Raw genomic sequence first — 26302 nt, forward strand, 5'->3', positions numbered from 1 at the left:
TTATTTAATAATTAAATTATGGTCTCAACAGTGTGAAAATAGATATCTTATAAAAAGAGGAGCCTTTGATTCCAAGGATTATTTGGGGTCTAGACCTTTTAAAGAAAAGGAAAGCAAAAGTTGAGTGCCATCTGTATTGTTTATCCTGAACTTTACAAAGGAGTCTCTACATGAAATAGTGAACAGGCAGGGACCACCTTTAGGGACATGTGTCATGGGTGGTTGCACAGGTCACCACAACGCAGGGTCGCTATTCACACAAAGTGAGAATGTTGCAGTGTCATGCCTGTGCTGCTGATTCAGCTCCTTATCAGCTCCTGCCTTGGAGCTTTGATAGCTGATGTGACAAACCATAAATAATGGAGGGTCAAGCTGAGCAATGTTGTTCACTCTGACCTTCTAATACTTCTGGCTTATTAGATCAGTCATTAGTGTTTCAACAGGCTGCTGAGAAACAGAGTACAGTGGCTTTAGCTGCCAAATCCTCCCCTATTCACAGACAGCCTCTCTGTGTGGGTATTAAATGCATCCCAGGGAAAAAGTCATATGTTCCTTGAAAGGAAATCAATTTACAAAATAGGGTGAAAATCGCAGAATAGCCAAATATAGAATATGGCCATGTATAAAGAGAGTCTATCAGCAAAAAGCCTCAACCTATTACCACCCCATGGAACCCCTCCAAACAATAACCAAAAAACCAGCTCAGTAGTTATCAGGGAAAATCCTTTTTTTTTTTTTTAAACTAAAGGGATATGAGTAATAGTGTAAGAAAAGAAGGCAAAGAAGACAGAATCTGACAATGGAATAGATATACTGTCATTATCCAACCCCTGCCTCCTCCAAAGTTCTGAAGCTGAGGAAGCTCAGTAGTTTCCATTTTAAGGCCCTGTATTTATCCTTCTTATAATGAGAATTTTCCCATTAAAACAGTGAAATTTTCCATACCAGTGGTCTGCCAAATCTTAGAACTTTAAAATAGTTTAAAGAAAAAACAATTCAAAATTTAAAATCTCATCAATTCCAAAATAATGTTTTAAGCAAGCATATTTTAGCTAATTTTAAGAATTATTTTACAATTATTTTCTTAGATACATCTAAATGGGCTTTAAAAAGGTAGATATAAGATCATAAGTGCTATGCTAGAAGGAGAAAGACACACCATTAGCACAAACTCTTGTCAAGATTTGTCTCAGGATTCTATGGCTGCTAAGCAAACAGGGCTGGATGCCAAGGTACACTCCTGCCATGGATTTATATGGAGCTCCGTGACCACCACTGCTGTTGCCCATATGTTATCTTGCCTTATAGGAGGTGATGTTGTCAACCACAAGCTGACATCCATGCCAAAGAACCACCCTGAGGAACAGTGGTGCTCCACACAGCAAAAATCCTGCTCAGTTTTAAAAAAGAAAGGGTTAAAAACTGTATGCTAAAAATTAATATCAAAAAAACTCTGAAGATTGTGCATTCAACTGAGAGATTAGAAATGGAAAGAATTAAGCTTTCCTTGCCAGCTCTAAGTGTCCTCTTTCATGCCATGTATCAATCTTAAAATGAACAGTCTTTTTGTTTTTCTTTTTTTCTACAGCATTCACACTTGTCAAGCACAGGGGCTTCCTGGGGTTCTGTAACATAGAAGGCTGCTCCAGGATCATGAAGAATTGAGAAGCTGCCATAAATGAAACCAGAACAGGGAGACAGCAGCTCTCTTCTGAAAACAGCTCTAAGTTATGATGGATAAAAGGATTCTCCTGGAACCACAGATCCAGAAGTGAACCCTCATCTATCCTGATTTTGTCTCTTTTGTAGAGTCATGTTTCTCATGTGATTCAAGGTTTATAGGTGGAAGGCACTTGTGTATTCCTTATTTCCTGAGTGCACAACTTCATACACTCAGGGCTGATTCACAGAAGTGCTGAGTACTCACAGATGCTGCTGACATCAATGGGACTTATGCTTTAGACATATAAAATACCATAAAAATGCTAAGCATCTTGGAAAATGTAGCTCTAAGCACATCATACTGAGGACCCCAAATTAGTATACATTTTTATCAATCTTGGCCATAATGGCTCAGCACTTCAGTTCCCTGTCTATAAAGTGAATCTAATAGTACAGTCTCATTTCTCAGGTTGGAAGGTAAATTAATTAGTATTTGGGAAGCACTCAGAAACCCTAGTAGAGAATGCTACAGAAACACTCATAAAGATATTAATAATTCAGTATTCTGCACAGGGTTTGAATGATGTGCAGTAAGAAAGGCATGGAGCTACATATTGAGTGATAAGAATAAAAAGAATATTGAACAGCTGCTCACTCTGGGAGCATCGTCCATCCTATGAACTGAATGATGTATGTGTCTCTGCAGTTAAAGACTTATTATCATGCATATGTGCAATGAGCTCAAATTAAAGTTGCAAAAGCAAGCTTAATTCTTATTTTTCTGAAGTTGAGGGGGCTTAAATTTGTAACACACACATACATTCAAAATAAATATTTTGTGTGATCATCTCTGTATTTTCATGTTTTCCTCCTGAAGACATGAAAAGTTTCCTGTGTCATTGAGCCCAGTGACCATTTACCTAAAGCATTCATGTGGCCTGGGTCACTCTGGGAACAAATGTATTGATTTTCCAGGGACCAACACCAGGGGCAAATTTGGCTTGAACCATCTTCTTTGTCTGATTGTGTAAAAATTTTGTAGTGGCTGCTGGGTAGAAGCGAGGCATTAAATGTGTACAGGGACAGAGTATTAAGCTTGTCTTTTGGCTTTACTTTGTGTCAGGTTTTTTCTGTGGTTAATGTAGCACTGGGAAAATCACATAAACTTCCATCCCAGAAATGAAGTTATTGCCAAGGCAAAAATTCCTATATTTACATATAAATATCCCCATTCAGCATGACTGAATACCTTTCTCATTTGTAATGAAGTAGCAACATCCACAACAATCAAATTCTAAGACAGAGATGTTAGATTAAACTATCTTTGTACGTATCTTTGGATGTAAATCCAATCTTTCAGAAATTCTACATGATCCAAATGAATAATCCTTACTAAACATGTTCTGAATTATGACTAGATTTCTACCTAAGATTACTTGATCTCAGCTGAAGACCTCTGTAATACAGGAAAAAGACTGCTGACTCCTTCTGTCTCACTCAAGGATCTAGGTCTAATTTTAGTATGTTGTCTATGTTAGATCAAAGGCTTGGATCTTCCTAGTGACCTGGAACAGTCAGTGGACTTTGTGGCCTTCTGTTATTTGTGACCAACCACAATCCAGTCATTCTAAACCTGTCATCTACTTTACACTTTGAGTTCTGGAAAGAACAAGAGTGGTTTTATAAATTTTGTTTCACTGGTCATGTAATGACAATTAAAAATATCTGCTTCTCCCCTTTCTTTATTCTTACTTTATCCCAGATTTCATAACAAGTATATTTGGTTTCCAACTAGTTGTAGTTCTGTTCCACATTATATTTTCTTGTTATGCTAACTCAAAGATTATTTCAGAGAAAACTGTATCATCCTGTGACAGGAGGGAGTTAAAAAAAATTAAATCATTGTTTTAAGCAAGCTCTTAATTTCCTTGCAATTCTAAATGTTTTTCTGGATGTAGATACATTTCTGAGGGGAAAGCAGTATTATTTATTTACACAACTCTCTTTTCTCCCTTTTGCTTTTTTTTTTCCCAGAAACATAACTTATTATCTACTCCAAGATTAAAAGCATTCTAAACCGTATCAGCTGCGAGAAATAGCTATCTTGTTGATTTTCTGAAAGTCTACCATACTCCATCTAATGTATTCAATGAATTATTTATTTCTTAAAGAGATACAATAAATCTTCACTACTGTATTTGATGATTTTCATAGCAGGAATAATAAGTAATATGATTTGAGTGTGATTGGAACCAGGTACTGGAATGGGGGAAGGGAGGTCAATTTAGAGTATTTACCAAGCACACTGAAAGACCGTGCATCTGTAAAGACACTAGACATTGCTACTCATTTAAATTTTCCAGGGGAACAAGTTGATGTATTTCCATTGAAAATAAAAATCAAGAATTACTCAAATACTTATGTTTTAAAGGAGCAGTTTAGGTGCAAAAGCACAATGGTGATGTTCAGTGGCATTGTTCTCTGTTACATTGGAGTGAATCCAAGTAATTCCATTGATTTCAGTGGACTTTCATTGGGCTAACTGAGAATAGAATCTGACTCCATGTTAGCTGGGGGTGGGGAAAGTGACAGGAATATAAATAACTCCAGATAAGTATTTGAATTACTAATACTCTGCAACATGGTTTCTATCAGTTACGACTGGTCATACCAAGTCATGAAAGTTTGGCATACATCCTCTCCCATTTAGTTCATACAGTTAAAAAAAAAAAAGATAAAAAAGAAAATAAAGCACTGCTTAGTGGCAGCAATTCTTGATGCTGTTATTAGGTACTGTTGGTGTCATACTCTGAAGCATCCATCAGAGGATCTCTAGAGTACCTCAGAAGTGTGCTGTCCCGTTCAGTCCTTGAAGCAATCAAAAGTTATAGCTTAGTAGAATTCTTTCTTGGCAGGTAGTGAGAGGAGCTGGTGAGTCCCCTGTCCCACTGCTGTGTGTCTGCACAGTGACAAACAGCTGAACAAACAGTTAGGAGCATGAACATCAAGCCTTTAGATTTTAATGTTTTCTAAGATATTCAAAGACATAATGGAGAATATTTATGTGCATTATACAAGAATTTCAGGGATTAACAGTTCCTTACCTTGCCGTGCTTTGCCTTACCTTGCCTTCCCTGTCTCTCCACCCACAGACATTTTTCTCTTTTATTGAGTAGATAGAAACCCTAGTTCAAGCAGAGCATAAGATTTTAATATAATGTCTTACTCCTCTTACCTTTTTCTGCAAGCAAGAATATGGAATGTAAGCAGGTACATGGAATATCTGCAGTGGGATCTTGCTCTAGATCTAGCTAGAATTAGCAGCAAAGCACAAACTGGTACCATCTGTCTCTATATTTACATGTAGCCATCATCATTTCACCTTTGTGGCTTCTTCACAGATATGTTCAGACTTTCAGTCTTTAAATTGCCTTGAGGTCTGGTTCTTTCAGATCATTGGTGCTATATAAACATATATAATCAATATTTTAGTCATTAAAATATCTGACCTTCAGAATATGCTGTTAAGCAGCTAACAGACTGACTTAGGTAATTTTGTCTTCCATACTTTTCTATTTAAATCTCTATTATGTGAAAAGCCATCCCAAACAATTATTTGCAAAAATACCTTAGTAATTTGCATCTATTGTCTGGATTGCAGATTCTGTTTTCAATTTTAGGAATATTGTACTTTAATATTTGTGTTTGTCAACGACTTTTGGCTGGTAAAAAGAGTGCTGGCACACTAAAATGAAATCTTGTTTCACTTTTTTCTTTAAAGCATGTTGAGCTTTCTCCTATTTTGTGCATCAGAGATTTGAGTAACTATCTAGTTAATACTTGTTCTGCTGATATGCTGAAAAGCTTTTAGTTAACAGCATGAATGAACTCAGCATAAACGTAATTCTAAATTTTGGCTGACATAGTTCAATAAATCAAAATCTTCATCTCCCAGTCATACACTTAGTTTCATTAAGTACCTAAGAGTAAAGCTAGTAGTAGCATTAACATGGCAAAAAAAATTTGCATTTCAATCTGTTGGAAATTCTGCACAAATGAACCTAAATAGATACTGATACCATGAAATCATCTTATTTCAGGTATGAACATTCAGGTGGCAGGACGTGCCCTCTGTATTTCTTTTACCAGCTGTGGTGGGAAGGTGCAGTTTCCCACTGTTGGGATCTCTTGCAAATGTTGGAGGTTATTTTATCATTTTATCATTAGAAACATCTGGATGCAAATGTCTCCCATCAGCTCCCTCAATGTTTCCACTGATCCACTCAGAGTAAAGAACTGGTGCCTATGGAGACCCCATAGGAAGGGCAAAAGGGTCAGTGGAATCTGCCACTTTCCTACCCGTGTAGGCAGAGGGTTATAGACCACAGTAGGCAGCCTTTTACAAGATGCATTTTAAAGAAGATGGGGCAAAATATTCCAGGTATTTTTAATTTATAACTTTAGCCAAATAAATTGGAAGACTTGGGCAAAGCCAAAGATCACAAAATCTGTTCCGAAAAAGTCCTTATCCTTGTGAAAAGAAACATGTTCATATAGCCTTACAGCTGTCACAGCCAGCATTTACTGTAGTTCATTAGATTTGTTATGGGACATAAAATGTATTTGCTATGTGAAAAAGAAAATGGAAAAAAACTCCCTTTTATGTAAAGGTTCCTTATTTAGAGGATGTACAGTTAAACTGCAAGGCTCTTGTATATTAGACTGAAGTACACAGGGCATCATGATGAAGTAAACCTTCAAAGTTTTCTTGCTCATTGCTCATTTTTTTGGCATGATTCTCCATCTTGATTTGTCAGATGGTATAGGGTACGGAACAGGAGTCTTACTTTTTCAATAAATGTAAAATCTAACAGCATTAGTTACGCTGTAGTTTTGTAGTCAGCAGTGTTTTCTAATGGCACCAAGGAAATGTTTTCCAGCTTAACATCAGGTGATTTAGCTTGACAGTATCTGTTAAATCAGCCTTCAAGCTTCATGCTGTTCTTTTTAAATTAAAATTTTTACATATTTATTCCTTGCTTTACTGTACTGTGATAAGATGCTAAATTGCCAGTAAAAAGATTTCTTTAGTACTAATTGAAATAAACTCTTTCTAGGTCAGCTTATCTTAGTTTAAGTAGTTTTTGATATTAGAGAAGTACATAGATATGTCTATCACTAATAAGTAGCAACTGCCTGTCAGGGATGCTATAGGAATGTTGTGTCCCATTAAGACATAAAATTTTTAAAGGGATGATGGAAAATTGGAGCAGGTTTAGAAGAAAGCTGCAGGAATAATTTGAGACTTGGAAAGTGCTCTCTCCAGTGGCAGCCCAAAGAAAATTTAGATTATTTAAAAAGTAAAGGTAAGGAAACAATTTGACTATCATCTATAACCCTCTGCATAGTATCAGCTGAGGTAAGATGGTTCTTAAAAAAAACAAACCAAAACAAAAGGCCACATATAACATGATCCACAACATAAATCAAAGTCAGCAGTTTTCAAACTGGAAATTTCTGAGGAGGGAGAACAATTAACCAGTGGAAAATATTGCCAAAAGATGCAGTCAGTTTTGTACACGTTAAATCAAACATGCATGTTTTTCTGAAGGTACACTTCAGCTTTATCACAAGCTGTGGCTTGAGGCAGAAATTGCTGGGGAAACTCCTGTAGCGGGAGTTATGCAAGAGGACAGAGGCCACAGTTGTAACACTCTTGACTGGGAATGTGTGAATCATGTGCTAGTGCAGTATGAGGCATTCTTTCATCAGAGTCTCTAAATTTATATTAAGTGCTGTCCAGGTCATTACAATCCTTTAAATAGAATATCAAGCCTCCAGGTAGTCGCAGACTGCCCTTTTATTCAACATATAGAGTACAGAATCACATTTTTCTTGGTGGGAGGGGTAAACTTTAAACTTAACTCATGGAAGAGCTGTGGAAAAAAGAAAAAGCCTAGGAAAAAATTTCTCAAAATTGCTTTGTCCATATTTACACTGCCACTGCCTTTCTTTTGTTTCTTTGGTGTGTTAAGTTTACCTGTTTGCCAATGGGTAGCTCAGTGCACTTTCTGAGCACATGATGGATTTGCACCAGAGCTGTTGTGACTGCCCAGGGTTTTCCAGGCCCTCTTTAGCAACAGTCCATTTTGTGATGAAGGCCTATCGAGATATTGAAAAAATGATTCATTGGCATGTATTTCCACTTACCTCATAGTTGTAACACCATAAAAAACATTTCTCTTGTACCCTAGGCTGGGAGTTAGCTGTGTGTATAGCTGGTGATTTATATGGTTTAAAAGCAGCCTGAACTGGGATTCAGTCTGTTTATATTCTGCTTGAATCAGGAAAAGTGCTTAAAAACTTGTACACATTCCAGGCACCAACCCTGTAAACTGCTTCTAGTGCTACCTTACTCTGTAGTTTTCCTCTGCCTTTAACTGGCAGCAGGATATTTTGCTATTATTTACTTTTCCTTCTTGGTGAAGAATTTTTACATTTCTACCTGCAAATGAAGCATTTTGCACAAATGGGAGTTCTCCAAGACAGCATTTTAGCCTGACAGTAATGCTTCTTTTCTTGAGATTTGGAAACTTTACCTACCTTCACAGATGCAGTTTTTTAATATAAGCTGTGAAATCATGTGCTTATGTTGACCCTGATCACCCTATTCCTGTCATTTCTATCTCTGATCTTGGCTTGTGCATGACCCTGATAGAATCATTCTCCTTCTCTGCTTTGCTTCCTACCCATTCCCTATTTTGTGTGTTTTTTATGCATTGCTGCTAAATGTCCCACATCAGTCAACACCAGGGCATTTTAGCTGGTGCTATTGCAAATAGTTTGGTATCAGTACTCTTAGCAGTGCCATTCACAGGTTCAAATGCTATCTGGAAAAGTGCAGAATGGGTTTTTTTCCCCCTATTAGGATTATTCAGGTTTTGTAGAAAAAAACAACACACATAAAAAATTGCAAAAGTAACTGATGATATCTAAGAAGAGGCATTTGTAGTTTGGTTGCTCCTGTAATTGTAGTCCATAACTAGAATGAAGATTTTTGAGAATTAAAAATAGCATATTTCTCAGCCATTTGTGATCTAGTTTTGTTCTCTCATTGTCATCAGTGGCAATAAATGAAAATATCTTTTAAATTAAGGTAGTGAAAAAAAGAGTTGTTTGTAGAGCTCTGTTAGAACAAATTGCCTAGGAAAGGCACTGAATCTGTATTTGTCTTATTTTTTGTCCCTTTTGACTGCCTGAACTAGTAACCTCCAGACTGAGTAGAACTAGTCCACTCAGTGGCTCTAGTAACTCTTTCTGCTATGGTGCCTCTGAGGCAAAGAGGCTGGACTCAGGAAGTAACAAGCATTGCATTTAGAGGTAAAAAGCACCCAAAGGTGTCTAGAAACCAGAGAAGTTGAGGAGCAAAGCATTTCCCCACCTTTGCTAATTCTTTAGCCTCTACATATTGCCTTTGCTAAAGAAGTGTGTAATGTCCAATATTTGATGCATAATGAGCTAACTCGAGATATTGTCAAGCCCCTATTTGGATTATTGTCTTTTATTGTCTTGTTTCCTAAACATAAGGTTATTTGAAGCTCTTGATATGTTAACTAATATGTTATTAATTATTTTATTTTTAAAAAGCCTTTGTCTCGGTGTGCTTCTATCTAAGGATCATGCAAGCCTTTACATATTTCCATACTTTCAGCATATTTTATGCAAATAATTGTTAAAAATGAAAATTCTAATTTCAAATGAAGTAAATTCATGACATGCATCTTGTGTTGCAGTTTAATCACTGTATACCCAGGAAAGTATTGACAGTTGTCCCGTGGAAGCTATTAAAGTTCCTGTCCAAGGTTAAATGAAATTGCAGTTTATCAGAGCAGCATTGAGAAAATAAGGGAATCTGTTCATGGCTCTTGATTAATGCCAAGCATGATCAACACAAGGGGGTTCATTAAGCTATACATCATGTGGGTAATTTAACATGTCATTGTGCCTGCTGGCTGCTTTAACTCTCTGCACAACCCGGTGTTCTGAACTTGTACCTGAAGCGTTGTCTCCCAGACTTTGTCATGCTTGGGTTGGCTCAGCCAATCCCTCTTTTATGACCATTCTGTGTTTTTGTTTAACATTTACAATTTATACTGGGAATGCTTCTTTCATTGTCTAATTTTCCTGGACTTTTTAGATATTTCTATGTTTTGGGAAATTGATTTTAAACAAGGCAGTCAGAACTAAAGGAATTAGGTCCTAATCCTAGGAGAGAACAGTCTCCTCAATTCCCAGTGAAGAACTGCATCTTCATACAAGATCAAGCCTGACAGCTTTCCACACCACAGATAACTCTGAAGGATGGAATGGACAAGACTTTTCCAAACAGAAATCTGGTTGCAGATATTCATCCTCCTTGGGATTTAAACCACAGAGGCATTTGTTGGGAAGGCAGCATAGCACAGTGCAAGGAATCCAGGAAGGCTTTAGACCATTGAGATGGATTTTCTAGCACAAATGCCAAGTAGATCAGACTTAAGCACCCTGATTCCTTGATACAATGGAGTGACAGGCTGTGTGAATGGGGGAGGATTGGTGGATATAAAGTTTGACTTTAGTAAGATTTTCATGCCATCTCCCACAGCTTCTCCATATAAGAGACTGCTAAATGCATTTGGTCTGATCTTGGATGTTGGACTCGTAGGCATTTATCAATTACTTCATTTTTAGTTAACAGCTGACAATAAGAAGACCACCATGATGTTGAAATGGGACTGACTCAGTTCGATGTGTTCATCATCAAAAGTGAGATAACAGAAGGTGGTCCTAGCAAATTAGGAGTAGTTAACATGCTTACCAGGAGAGATTCAGTCCAGAGGGGCCTTGAGAAACTTAGGGGTGGAGCAAACATAAAATCTGTGAAGTTCAGCAAGAGGTGCAGGGTCCTGGGTAACCTCATGCATCAGTGCAGGTGAGGAAAGCCAGAGTGGCTGAAGAGGTGCCTGAACAGTGGCCACCAGGCTGACTATGAGCCAACAGTATGTGCTCACTGTAAATAAAACAAATCTGCTACTGAGCCATACTGCAAGGGCTGAGGCCAGTAGATTACAGAAAATTATTATCCCATTATGCTTGTTATTGGTGAAGCTGTACTGGGAATGTTTGTATCCTCAGGTTCTTCAGTCTGAAAGCACGTGTAGAAAGTGGAGAGGGGCCAGCAGAGGGTTATGAAGGTCAGGGACTCAGATAATTTTCCTTTCAAGGAAAGGCTGAAGAAGCTGGTCTTTAATCTGGAAAAGTGGAAACAAAGGAACAATATCCTTGCACTGCTTGCAGAAAAAATTGTAGAAATGATGGAATGAAGCTCAATTTTGACAGCTGGTAAAAAAAAAAAAAAGATGGAATGGCATACTAGTACACCACTATACCTTAACAAAAATTTCAGGAACATCCCCAGCTGTGCATCTGAATGCATACTGTGCTCAAGACCGTATTAGGATGGAAATGGGGAAGAATGCACTGTTCCTCTTATGGCTGTTTCATCCCTCTATTTATCCTTAGGCCTATATTTCCCAATTTCTGTGTGAGAGTAGTATGAATTAAGAGAGTGAAAGGCAGCCATAGCATTTGGGCAATAATCCTGACAAGTGCCCAGGATTGTGGATCACATGGCTGTATTCCTAAGACTCAGAGGGCTGAGGTTTTACTACTCTTTGATGTACTCGAAAGCCTCCAACAGTGCTAGAACTGCAAAGGTACAGTGATGGTGTAACATGCAGCACCTGACCAAAAAACCCTGTAAAATACCTCCTCACTGATACCAGTGAGGTATTACTGATACCACTATGAGTGGTTTAAAGCACAGTATGTGCCAGCTATTAGCATTTTGGAAATTCACCTTGCTCCCAATGAATTTAGAAAATATCTACTACACATTTACATTAGCTGATGATTTTCAGTGCCTATTTATTTGCTGTGCTATTGCTTGCATTAGCTATAGGAATCTACTCAAGGCAAAGGATATTGAATCTATTTTTCCAAGTGTAATAAAGCTATCAAATAGAAGAATCAAAGGATCAAGTGATTTACAGGAGAGGCACCTAAAAATTCAAATAGCACAATTCAGATCATGTACTATGTTTTATTTGATCAACTGAAGGGATTTGCCATTCTCTTCATATTTACTTGTTTTCATGTAGTTCTGGGATTAGCTAAAATTCTTGTATCTAGGAAGGACTGACTGTGCTAGAACTTTCAAAGCATTGTAATTTAATGAGAAGTTTATCTTAGCAATGAATTTCTCTTGCAGAAGTTGTATTTGCTGCCTACATTTGAAAATAATTAACTGTCTAGTTTCTTTTAGTATAGGGATTGTGAATTGAAGTAAAATAGATATTACAGTCTAAAGCCAGATTACAAAGGTGTACACTAGTTGTAGTAAGTAACACAGAATGGCTGTTTAATATAATTGTAATTAGTGTACTACTGCTTCTAGCAAGTTTGCCTTTAGTAACAATTATCATGTCTCTTGCTGCAGTGTGACTCCCTTTTACTCTGAAACCTTAAGCGGTTTTCAAGTATTCACAGTTCCACAGTGGAATAGTTTAAAAAAGATAGTGTATTGTTTTCTGCTACCATTAATTACCAAACATTTATTTACAAGACAATAATTAATTATACTTCTGGGATGCTCAAGAGTCTAACATAAATCAAAGCAGACTTGATAAGAAGCGATGAAAGTCTCACATAATTAAACAGGGCACTAGAGACCAATTGTTTATAGAATTATTTGCTTGGGCTAATTGACACTAATTATTTAATCTGATTTTCTTCTTCCGAGTAATGCTTCTACCAATTCTCTGTTCTTGGCTGATGACACAAGCATATTTCACTTTATCAAGGTGTCCTCACTGTATCAATACAAATGTTTTTCAGCTGTTACCACTAGGCTATTTTTGTAGCAATGCAAGAGGGAAGTATGGAAACTGATGATCATTAAGTTTTGGTAATAATTTCCTAACTACACAAGGTATTGAAGTGTTGCAAATGCTAAGCAAGGCAATGACTTAGTTGATGATAAAAGTTAATTCTACAGTAGAAGCAGCCTTAGAAACACAAACATGAAACATATTTGCAAGCCAACTGGTAGTATAGCTCATTTGCTACAGCCCTCTAACTACTATAAAAATTCTAATAAGAACTCATTTCTAGGTAAGATCGGTAACATTTCCCTGATGATGCATTATCTAATATTTTATAAATATCAACATGTGGTACATGAAACTGTTAATGGAACTTTAAAATTTCTTACCAGAAACCAAATTCAAAGTCCAGTGATGTTATTGAATTACCCCTCATGTGCTAGAGCAGAGCATCAGCATCTCATGCAACTCTGCCATGTCCTGTAGTCATGCAGAAATAGCAGCAAAACACAGAGACAACTAAATTAAATAGGCTGATCCTAACATATCATTGTGTTCCATCCAGACATATAATTTATTTTAGACTTTAGTGTTACTTGGTCAGTAACATGCTTGGAAAGATGTTTAGTCTCTGTGTGTTTTTAGTCTGCCTCCTTGAGGAAATGAGGCTAATATGATGCCCAGAGACTCCCTTTACCAAAGTTTTAACTCACTGATCAATTTGAAATGGATGTTACAATGAAAGATGGCTCAATTATATGAAATTCCAGTGAAATTCATGAAAATAGGTGTTTGTGTAGTGGAAAAAAGATATGTATTAGAATCCCCACAGAGAAAATGACTGTAGTATAAATTCTTTTATTAAACAACAGAGAATCCTTGTGGGGTACAGCCTATGTCTTGTTACAGAGCTAACGTTGTTTATGCGGTAGTGGAGTACACAAAGGTTGTGGTCAAGCTTTTGCAAATGTCTGATTCCAAATAGATGAGTCCTTTTCTTCTCCTTAGTGCTTGAAGTTAAACACTGGTGAGAATTTTCAGCATGCAACTAATGCTCTAAGCCAAAGGGTGACCAATGTACACATGCAGCCCTTTCAACTGCAGCACTTTCAATTCACATGCAGCTTAAAAGCTGCTTTTCTTCTGTCTCTGGAGCTACACGTTCACCTTTTCCCCCATCAAAATATTTATAAAATTGTGAGTATGAACAAGTTCTCAAGAGCTTGTGTCTTGCTCTGTCCCTATACATCATAGTGCCAGAATTAGCTCTGCATTCTAAAACTAGTCATTCAGATATCTGATTATGATTTCTACAGTTATTATTCTGACAGAACAGATAGCATCCAACCCCAAGGGACTGCATTTTGTATCTTCAAATTACTTTTCAGGCTCTTCTTCTGACTATAAGCAAGGGTTTCAACAAGTGATAACAGGTCAGGGTTGTGAAGTAACATATTCAGTACTTCAGAGTGGGTGACTCAGGGAATATCAGTTGCCAATTGCTGCTGGATGTAACTGCACAAGTCATGGATTATCCAGGGCATTGATACTGGAAACAATATAACACCTAGCTATGTTCTGACTAGGTCATTACAAGTAGCTATTACTAATTGTTTTTTATTTAGTTACTTCATAACCAAAATCACAACTTATCATTTGGTTTTGAGACATATATGTAAGAACCCACATCCCACAAAGTCTCTGGTCCATGTTATCACTATGATTTTTTATTTAATTTTATAAGTACTTATGATTCTTGGATAAGGAAATCTCTAATGCATAAAGCTGAATACATGGAAATATGAACAATAACAAGAAGATTTTAGCAAAAATTATAAGTAGCATTATAGTACCATTATAGGTGAATAATAATAAGGAAGGCATGAAAACTGGCTATTTTCTTGTATCATCTCAGAGGAAATCTCTTAAAGTTCTTGTTAATAGAAGTCTTACATGAAAAATATGCTGCATGACATAGAAATGCTGGTAAATGATAAAAACACAAGAGATCCTTCATATCTCCCCAGTAAGAATTAAATATCTGTTTGTCTGCATATAGATTCATAGATTTTGTGAATCTGCTTCTCATAGTAAGCTATAAGAATGCAACAGAAATAATTATTTTCTAAGTACTTTTTCATCTTGGTGTTGGTTTTAAACTAATTTAAAACTATTTCATTTGGGTTTGTTTTTATGCACCTTGTAGGGAAGATATAGTCAGTATGTTATAAATTTACTTTTAATAGGCAATGTAAGAGATGGTTTAGTGTTCAAATTGAATTATCAGTGTATAAATGGATCTTGTACAGAGAGGCAATAGAACAGTTTGGTTTTGAGAATATTTCAGAGCTGTTCTTCAAAACTGAGAGAAAGCTATTTCATTTGAAATAATTGATACTTTTTTAAGTGGAGAAACTGAAACTGTGAGGAAAAAATATAAGAAGATGAAAACTAATATGAAAATATGCATATGTAAGCATCTGAAAGTGCAAGAAGAGTTTAGGGCTAAAATACAAAAACCAGGTTTATCAGAGAACATTTCTCTATATTTTATTATTTCAGTTATAATATAGAGAAAGGAGTTTTTTGAGGGTTTTCCAAAATAATCAGGCAAGCTCATATCTAGGCATTTAAAATACACATCAGGACTTTCTGAAAGTAGTCTGTCATCACTAATTCTAAGTCAAAATGCTCTATATACTCCCAGATTCAAGGGAATTCAAGGGATCTGAGGTGTTGACTTTCACCTCTATCCCCCTAATTGGCTGGGGGGCCAGTATGTGCATCTTTTCCATGCCCAGGACACACAGCTGCAGCTGGAGAATGGGAGCTCAGCTTCCAGGGTCTGCCTTGTGCCCTGGGGGAGGCACAAGACAGCCACAGCTTGCTCCAAGCTGGAGCAGAGGTGCATATACCCTGCCCACCTCCTTTCTAAGGCTCATGGACAGATTTTTATATTAGATGTGGGTGGGTCCCACAAACACTGAAACAGTAGGAAGACACAGAATATTTGGTGTGAGCATTGTGCAAATGTTTATAACCACATAGGCAATGTATTTTATCTAGAGCACATGGTATTAATTTTGTTTCCAATGTCTGGAAACAAATAACAGGGCTTTGCCCAACTCAGGTGCTTTATAGGTTTAAAATCCAGGTTCACCCAGGGTTCAAATTTGTGTGTCCACAGGTAGGTTCAGCAATGTGATTTGGACTTTGCTTAAAGCTGCTGTGGTAGCCAGCAAAGCTGAAATCAGTTCAGCCAAGTTTTTCCTAGGAGCAATCCAACAAATTTGATATACCAAAGACAATGTTTAGGCTTAGAGACTGCAAGGGTCTAAATTCACTGGTATCTGTTGTGCGTTTGCCAACTCAATGGTAACACCAGGCTCAGAGCCTTTATTGGGTTCTTCCCATATCTGAAAGATCAAGTTCAGGGGTTTTCTACTTACATGAGAATTTTTCTAGACCAGGAACATCAGCTTATACCATCTCTAAAAACCCTTTATGTATTTCTGCTGATAACAACATGCCTCACTACATTATCTTTGATAAACAACTCATTTTTTGCAAACTTTTATGGTCTCTCATCCTCTCATCCATTTGCCTCACTGCATTAAAAGACTTTTCTTTTTAAAGCAGGAATTTTGTCACAATGATGCACAGAAGAAGAAAAATCTGCTGCTGAAAGGAGACAAGAACCTTGCTGTATTTATTGCTATTGAAAAGGATGTTCACTATTCCCATCTTCCCCTCTTCCCATCTTCCCTTCTTTGTGGGTAAGTTCAACTTATAAAATGAAAATCATATCCTCTCCAATACCAGTCTTAGTACTCAAGACTCATTGACTCCAGACTGATAACTTTTTGTCAGCAATTTGTACTTCCTACAGCCATGAAGTTCTCTGTTCAAATACACCACCTCTGGTACACACAAAATGAAATATATTTTGTGGGGAGCTTTTCAGTACAATAAAACCTGTGATGAAGGAGTTATCAGACATTTTTTTTATGCTAATGTCAATAGGAATTTGTATTCTTTGTAGATTTTATGAAGGACAACCTACTCCTATATGCCAAGCTGCTGCAACTGTATCTCATGATCAAGGATACAAGAGAACAATTTCTTTTTCCTCTTTTACACTGAGCCTGCTAATCAATGGGAAGCAAAGCAGAATCAATATTAATTGATCAGTCAGATTTTAAAATAATTGGCATTCACTCCACTCGCTAGACAAAAGAACAACTGGTTTTTAGGGTTTGCCCTTTTCCACCTCTTTTATCCAAGTTTGTGCAGTGGCTGCTGTGATGCAGGAGATGCCCCAGGGCATGTAGCACAGCCCCCACAGACATCCCTGCTGCTGCAAACAGAACTCAGGCAGGTGGAACGGTGCAGTGCAGCACCAGAGAGTATTTTCAGAGTGCTCTGCTCCTTGCAGGGCAGTGGCCAGGCTCACCTTCCTTTGGTTTGCTCCCAGTAATTCCAGCACTGCAATGAAGGCAGCCTGGCAGCAGCACCAGGCCTGCCCTGGAGGCAGGGGCCAAATACACCAGCAATAACACTGCATTTTACCTCATGCAATCTGCATTTTTGTAGTATCCTTTGGAGCTCACGGAAGGTTAAATGACAGCACCCATGACAGCAACGGGATTATAACAGTAGAATATGGTTTATTGGTGTAAAAATATGAACCAAGTCATGCTGGATGCACACATACATGTTCTGCAAGGAGCAGAGAAGGCATTGTTGGCCTTTTGTACTCTCCAAACCTCTCTTCAGGCTCCTGGAGATGAACTTGGACACAGGTACATATGTCCCGTTTCTGTTCTCTCTTTGCCTATAAACACTACAGTGATATTAATTCAGCATTGGATTGGGTAAAATTTGAGGAATATTTTTTCAAATAACATCTCCTTTTAGATGACCTTCAATCACTCAGCTAATCAGGGTGAATTTGGATCTTCTGACACTCCACCCTTTGGCTGTCAGTGCTGCATGCTTCCCATAGATATGTCTGTTTGGTTTCCCCCGGTCCTATGCGACAGCCACCTGGGATTTCTAAACTGATCTTTATAAGCTCTTTCTAGGATCTGGTCCTTTATCACTCTCTCTTTTGGCTTTCCAACTCTGAGATAGTTAGAAAACCTCTGCTCTACAGAAGTGGTGTGACACATTACAGATTGTGTAGTGTTCAAGTTTTTCTGTCTTTCTGATCTATTATTGGCAGCATGAAGCTTTAGGGATTCTTCATGGCATTGCCTCTTAGAGAACACAAAGAAGAGTAGCTATGGAGGACCCAAAGGCTGCTGCTCTACTCAGCTCTGCTGTAAAGCTCAAATGGTTACTGGCTGCTTATTTACCCAAGAAAATGAAAAAATATATAGCTGAGACCTATAATATTGGTAAGAAAGCATTGCAAAACTTGTGTTGTGGAAAGTGGTTTTTAATTGACTTTCTGATACCATGCCTGAATTTATGTTGTTTGGTACTCGCTGTGCATGCCATTTTTTTATTCTGTAAATATGACTGAAGCATTCTGATCATCTGTCCTAAGTGCTTAATCAAACTCTATTATCCTGCTAACCATAAACTAGAATGTTACTGCTTCAAAATGTTACTACCTATGGGTCAGCCTTAAATAAGGCAAGTAATGGCCTTTTTCTTGAGTGTGATAGAAATCTGTTTCCTGGAACCAAAATATTTTTATACTTTGTTATTAAGTTTCATTGAAGCTTCATCTACTTTTATGTAAAGTATACTGATTTATTAGAAAGCTCACTCCACAGTAAATTGATAATTGGATGCTGTTGAAAGAATGAGTTTCATTGATCTAGTCAGTGACCACAGACATTACTGAAGTAAACCTCTTAACAATGCTGGGGCGTATTTTGGCCACAATCAATTTTTGTGAATCTTCCCTTGTAGTATTTTGTTTTATTTGACACTATCTGCATTGATCTAAACCCGGAGCACATTTAATGTGTAAAATTTATCTTGACAGAAAGTTTCATTACTTTTCAGTCAACACAAACTTCTCATTCTTTATTATAGATTAAAAATCTGCTTTGACAATCTGTGCAAGTAACCTGTAGATACCTGTTGCATCAGTATGCGTGTGCCAGAGACAGAAAAATGATTGTATTTGGAGAGCTGGGCTTTAAATAAATGAGACATTGCACTTGCTGATGTTGAACAGAATGTTTTTTAATATCTGGTGTGAGGAAGATGCCAAATATAAAGATTCTCTTCTCTGTTTTCTGTTGCTGTTTTAATTGTTGATTTTTTAAAACAGATCTTGATTTTCTCTCTTTGGATGAACCCAAAGGTAAGAAATTATCCACAGAAAGACAGGAACATCAGAAAAGTCATTCTGACATTTTTGAAGGTGTTTGAATGTTAATCATAAAGGTTGATCATCAGAATGTTTTAACTATGATCTATGCTTAGCAAACCAAGTAGAAAATTACAATTTAAGTTAAACTAAAACATCATTAATACTAATGTTTATAAAACAAGAAAAACCTGTGTGTTTCAGATAAGATGTTTAAGTTACTATCACATTCAAGGATGCTTCCCTTCAGGGTTTTCAGGCAGGCTCTTAAGATTCTGTATACATAATATTCAGAATATTGTTGTGGTGAACTAGACATACTTTCCAAGTTCCTTGATTTTCTTTATGTTGCATAATTCTGTAAGTGAATTAATAAGAAGTAATAAGTAGTGAATAAGGCTTAGTCATATCTTAATAGAAATCAAGTTCAAATTTTTTAACTCAATGCACAGTACCTTGTTTTGTGTTTGTTTCACTTCTGGTGGTAGCTGCTTCTCACCATGTGACTCTTGGCTGGTGAAAAAGCATGTTTTTTTTGTAGATAGTTTCATTTGCATGAAATTCACTCCTGGAAAAAATAAATTGTCTTTAGGATTTATAAACCCCTATTTTTTTTATAAAATTCATATTCAGAAATATCTTTGATTAGACAGCTAGTGCTGCATCTTTCTATTTTTAAAATACCAGAGAAATAAAAAAAATCCAGGTTAGTAGAAGTTCCAAGATTAAGGTAAGTGCACTATTTTCTAAAGACTGTAACTCAGTGACATGAGAAGCTTTAAATGTCTTTCCTAGGTAGTCTGAATTGCAATTATTTCTGGAGAGAATTGCTGCCATCTTGTTCTTGCTCATTTATGGGCTGACTCTGAAGGTGAACATCAGGCTGGTGTGTTTTTTTAAAAAACCTAAATCCCTGTAAACAGAGGCCTGAACATTGCAATGCAAGTGAGAATGACTTTGATGCTGAAAATCTGTATGAGAACCTGCATTATGTGCCTTGGAGGTTTCACAGGAGGGGAAATCTAGCTCTTCCTGATGAGCAACATTGTTTTGCATAAACAGGATCACTCTGAAATTCTTTGGACCTTTCTGGGACTCATTTGCTGAGCAGAACAGTTAGAACTACTGACTCTGAATTCCTAACCCTGCCTTCATTGGCACAAAATGAGATCTATTTAATTCTCCATGGCTGGCAGTGATGAAAGAAAACTCCTAAGAAAGCCTAAAATATTTATAGGATTTAAAGTTATTTTTTCTATGTAAAGAACAACTGAATGAGAGCAGAATAAGGCAGTGCTCTAACTTTCCTACTTTTGAAAATCAAAATGAGTTAGAAAGGTCATTGAAGGGTTGTTCTAGGTATCTACAGAAAGGAGATACTGTAGATAGAAAGGAGGTACAAGTACCCATTCAATGGGAGTGGATTTGCAAGAGATTTGATAGTGGAGAAGTTAATTTCCCTGGTGACTTAAGTGAGATAACATAGTTTTATCTTTTTCAGAACACTAAGGATAAATGATCTGGTTCAATAACTTTCACTAACTACATTTATATAAGCAATTTTTTGTGGTTATTAAGTTGTTTATTTGTTATAATACTACTAGTCATCTATTGCTATAATTTAGCTGGAAGTCAACAAATATCCCTTTAAGCAGCTCACCCATTTCAAGCACTGAGAATAAATTAAATGTCAAAGCATGCTCTCTTTTTTGATTTGAAGACCAAAATTAGTAATTGTGGAAATGTTTCAAATTGTAGGAAACAGCTTTCATTCTGTGTGCAAAGAGATAGACATATGTGCAGTGAATGGTCTAACATTTCATTGCACTGTTGTGTTATCTCTAAGGAAAGGGAAGGACTGAAAAGACACGTGTTTCACAAGTAAGACTCTATATGGCTTATAATGAAAGATACACAATTCTCTTGTGGAAAAGAATACTAGCTTGAATAGTTATAGTTATATAGGGTAACAATTTATCTTACTGCAGCAAGATATCTGAAACTTCACACAGTAGAAATGGGAGAATTTCCCATTCTGCTTTTGAATTCTGTATCGAATAAGTATCTGTTCATTATCTTGTATCTGTATGCACACACGGTGAACTCTGAAGCCTGACTGTCAGGGAGGAAGAGATTAGTCTGTGTCTGTTAAACAGTGAAGTCCTCTAAGTGCTTTTATGTTCTTAAAAGCTCAATCTGCCCTTATATATGCAATCTGCAGTGTGGTGTATCATCAAAGAAAAGCTACTGAGTTTGTGCATGCATGTGTAGTAATTGATTTTTTCCAAGGTACTTGCCTGGGTGCAGTATTGCATATTTTGACGGTAAGATCAAATCATAGTGTTGAGGAATAAGCTACTGCAAATATGGTAGTGAAAACAACAGCATAGGTGGCAATCAGATTTGGAATGCAGACATCTTAAATCAGTGCCCTTTGCTGGAAATCACGACAAATTTCAGTGATAGCAAGGTCTGGGAAAACAGTTGTGCCAGTAAACAAAAAGGCCTGGGTGCCTTTTTGTCTTAAACTGTGTGATAGCTCTCAGAGTGAGACCCTCGCCTCACCAGAGAGAGGATTCTTAGGGCCTTGCCAGAATTTGATTGCTCACTGCGTCTCTGTCAGGATTACCCACTGTGATCCATCCACTAGGACCCATAATTTCAAACAGTGAAAATACTCCATTAAGATTTGACATATTAGGAAAATGAAAGCATTTGCATTGGGCAGATGACATATTTGAAGAATATGAGAGAGCTGCATTTCTGCAGCCTGGAAAAGAGATGGCTAAAAAGAGATCAATTTTCTGTCTTCATCCCTATTATAGTAAGGATGAAGCCAGACTCTTTTTGTAGATGCACAGCAAAACTAGGAGCAGTGGACCCAAGTTGAAACAAGGGAAATTCCTCTGAAGAAAATTATTCTTCCTAGGAAGGTTGATTTAACACTGGAAGAGCTGCCCAGAAAGGCTGTGCAATCTCCATCATTAAAGGTATGAAAAACAGCTGGATGAGACCCTAGGAAACTCAGTCTAGGTTTGAAGTTGGCCCCACTCTAAGGAGTGTTTGAACACAATGGCTTTCTATGTCCCTTCTAACATAAACTACACTATCATTAAAAAAAAGTAAATGTAGAACTGTTTGGCCAGTTGAATGCTCCCTGAAAACAGGGATTCATTTACATTTACAGTGTTTGCTCTTCAGGGAAGGAATTCACTTTGCGATTCTGTTGGGAGAGGATCAGTAGCACTGGGATTTCCATCCTTGGCTAGTGCTTTTCTAAGGTATAGCAATTGTTTAAGCCCAGCTGGAAATTAAGCACCCTGCAGCTGCTTGCTCAAACTCCCCACCCTTCCCCTGCAAACCTGGTGGAATGGGGAGGAGAATCAAAGTAAAATTTGTAGGTTGAGATAAGAACAGTTTAATAATTGGAAATAAAGTAAAATACAGTAATAATGGTAAATGATAATAATAATGACAATAAAAAGGGAAACCCAAGTGATGTACACTACAATTGCTTACCACCTGCTGACTGATGCTAGATCCCCCCTTTCTTAACCCAGATCAGCCCCTCCTCTTCCTCCTTTGTTCCCCTACTTTATGTACAGAGCATGATGCCACACAGTCTGGAATAGTCCTCTGGTCAGTTTGGATCACCTGTCTCAGCTGTGTCTCCTCCCAGCCTCCCGTGCACCCCCAGCTTCCTTTCCAGTGAAAAGCAGAGCCTTGGCTCTGTGCAAGCCCTGCTCAGCAATTACAAAAACATCTCTGTATTATCAACACTGCTCAAAACATAGTCCCATAGCCACTGTGGAGACAATTAATTCTACCCCAGCCAAAACCAGTGTATTATACAAATACCAGAAATTAAGGGTGGCTCCATAAGAAGAAAAAAATAATGAGGATAAAGTTTAGAAGACATCTAAACTGTAGGAAATCTGATTATAAGAACAGAAATTCTATCAAAGCCATGCACTTAGGTGGAGAAGGAATTAAACTGACAAATCAAAAGATTGTGCTTTTTCAGATACAGGGCCAAACATGTGATGAGTCTGTGACTGTCTTAGATGGAGAACGAATGTGCTGACTGGACTGTGACAGGCAGTCTGGATGTCTAGTGATGTGCTTTGACATCTTCTTTGTGATTTTGGTAGTGTAGATAGCTTTGATCAAAGCATATGGCCCTCCCATGCATCTTCAAAAGCAGTGGGATTGTCCCAGTTAAAATTTGGTTACTCTTGGAGTAAGGGAATGCTTGCTATGGAAACACAGCCAAGTGTTATCCATCTCACTACCAAACAAGTATCCTTGCCTGAGGAGAAGTGACAGATGGCTTACCAAGCGTAACCCTGTAATTCACAACCTGCTTTATGCGGATCTCCTGGCTATTGCTTTCTTCTCTCCCTCATTTCCATTTCCATTCCCACTCCCACCATTCCTTGGGATTTTGCCATCACCCTCCCACTCTCTTCCCATTTTTATATTGTTGCCTCTCTCCCACAGCACCGCTTCTGCTCCCTCCCTGCACTTTTCTTGTAGACAGAAACTGAACTGCTGGTCTGAGGGGATGTAGGGAAAGCCACTGACTCTATAACACAGACTGAGAGATCTGTGCAAGTTTCAGTTCATAAAATTAAAACTGCTGGAAGTTTTAATTTTATGAACTGAAGCAATGCTGTATTTGATGACTTCAGGGTGTGAGAATATATGAAAAATTAGCTGCCAATAATCCAATTTAAAAGTTAACTTTGAACCAAAATCCTGCACTATTTTTTTTTCTTTAAATAAAAGCAGATGGTGCTCAAAACTTGCCCAATATGTGGTAAGCTTTGTATGTACCTTTCAGTCAGATATTTTACCAATAGTAACCTAGAAACATTAAAAGAATTGCAAATAGAAAATGCTGCTAGTGATTTAAAGACACATATTACTCCAATACAAATGGGGAGGGTGAAGGGTAGAAACCGCTCATGGTTTATATTGCTCTAGTTGCCAGATTGGTAAATTTTTTTTTTTAGATTAGGTCTGCAGATCAGGGGTAATTGCTCAAGATGTATAAAATTTCTTAGGAAGTTAAATCAGCATAAGCCACAATCTTAATGAAATGAAACCAATTTTAAAACAAACAAACAAACAAACAAACAAGCAAAAATCCAAACAATCCTGACATGAGTAATTAGGTTTAATTTCAGATATTTGTAACTTGTCTTCTCAAGGAAAAATTTGATTCTGTTTAATTGATGAAGTGGAAACCTGTTGCTAAATTGAGAGAAAAGTTCTAACAGTATTTGTGAGGGGTTTTGGGGTGTTGGGATAGTTTGTTTCCTTGGCTAATTATAAGGATGAATTAGAGATTTAGGAACCATCCCTGAAGAAAAGTTTAGGCTAACATTTCAGAGAACATACATTTTGAGCAAAAAATTCTCTTAGCTTTGCTGTGTGAAAAGATCTACTGATTCAGTTGGACTGTTCATAAGAGAAAGAGCCAAGAAGCTGAGAAGTAAGACTTTCTAAATTACCTGAAATTACTTTAATTGTTTATGTAAAGGGAGGAAGAGGACAACAGAACAACAAAATACAGTGGGGCTTGTAGAAAAGAATCAGTGTGTTATGGAACTAAGTAAGACTAAGCAGGATGGAGGTGAGCCTGTGGCTAGCAGAAAGGAGGAAACATTAAAAGGAAATTCTACTGAATAATTAGATGAGAAGGAGCATTTTAAAGGAAATAATTAAAGAACATGGAGTCCTGGTGCCACAGGACATACAACCATCTGAATGCTTTTTGCCAGAAAAGCAAAATTTTGCTTTTAGGAAGACCATGGTTTCTGATTGGTCAGTGGCAACACAAGATATAGGAATACAGAAAGCAGTGATAAAAAAGAATATTGTATCCAGTTTGTATAAATTGTTCCAGGTGAAATTTGATTCAAGTGATGCTTATTCTGGCAGCCAGATGCCATGAAGCAGGATCTGGCTATCAAGGGTCTGGGCTCTCCAGGGAGAAGCAGGAGCTGATGCCATTAGCAAAATTTAAGGAAAAAAAATTGTGGAAAATTTCTTCTTGATAATAAAAGCCCAGAGTTGTGTGTCAGTTATTTTGGAAAAGACCATAGTTCAGGTTATGTGTTTGCAGCAAGAATTGGGGATTAGAAGCATTTAGTGCCACAGCAGGAAAAGACATCTATGCCAGATCTTTTGAAGTTACTAGCCACTGTTTGGTAAAGAAAAAGATACAAAGTGTGACTAGTGATGCTTTTCTGAGGCTAAATTATTATTTATTTTCAACTCTATTTGCAGTACTTGGCCCTAATACTTATCATACATAACACTGCCATAATAACACTGCCTCCCAGGCCATTCTTGTCTGCAATTTGGTCAGAGTGAACTGGCAAGAACTTTTAGTGTCTGTAAATGAAGGGACTACATGTTTATTTCTCAGAAAATATTTTATTATGGGTGCTCTCCTTGTAAAGTAATTTTTACCTGCCATCATGACAACAAAACTTCCTTCTATTTGCCATCAGTTTTAAGAAATAGTTATAGTTCTAGTTCTAGATACTCTATCAGAAAGCAACAAGTTTTTTTGGTTAAAAAAAAAAATCTTTCCTGAATCTAAATTCAGAAGAATATCAATGTAAATTTAACTTTATAGAGATATATTTAACCAATAATAAAGTTAAGAATTTCAGCAGTAATTCTTGTTAACTTGTTAGTAGTATATTAATTCTTGCACAGTTTATTGAAAGCGATTCTATACCAGGAACTGTTTTTTGAAATATATTGCATAAAAATAATCCTCCTATTTGAACAGCAGAAAGGATTCATCTCCAGAAATACTTGCCAGGACTGTGCATGTGTTGAAATTTGTCACAGAAGAGATCAATAAGTGGGCACTGCTTGAAAAGTAAATCACCTGGGGAGGGCCAGGGAATTGTCATTGTAGTGGAAGTATCTCAGTAGAAAGAGGTATCTGTCCCTGTTCATTAGAAAGGAAAATGAAGAGGGACGGAGGGAATGAGGAGGGTGGATTGACTAATATAAAGAATAACTGTGGGGGGTTAACTCTTCCTGTTTGTGCTGTCAGAACTCGTGCTTTGAGTTAATTGATGTCTTTGGGGACCCCAGAAGGAGGCAACAAATTGTCTCCTCGTTGTACCAAAGTCACTGACTTGACTAAGTGGTCTGCTCAAATGCAGAGCAGAACATTAAATGGAGCTAAAAAAAGATATCTGCATTTGTAGCAAATGCACTGCATTAGAATTTGAGGAAATGTAGAGAGCAGTGAAAGGTAAAAATTGCTCATATTATTCCAAGGGATTATGTATGAATACAGCAAAGAAAAACAGAAGAAACCCAGCCAATAAACAACAACTGAGATCCCCTACTCAAAGCC

This window comes from Lonchura striata, chromosome 2 (assembly GCF_050655825.1).
Source record: "Lonchura striata isolate lonStrDom1 chromosome 2, ASM5065582v1, whole genome shotgun sequence".
In the NCBI taxonomy this organism is placed as follows: Eukaryota; Metazoa; Chordata; class Aves; order Passeriformes; family Estrildidae; genus Lonchura; species Lonchura striata.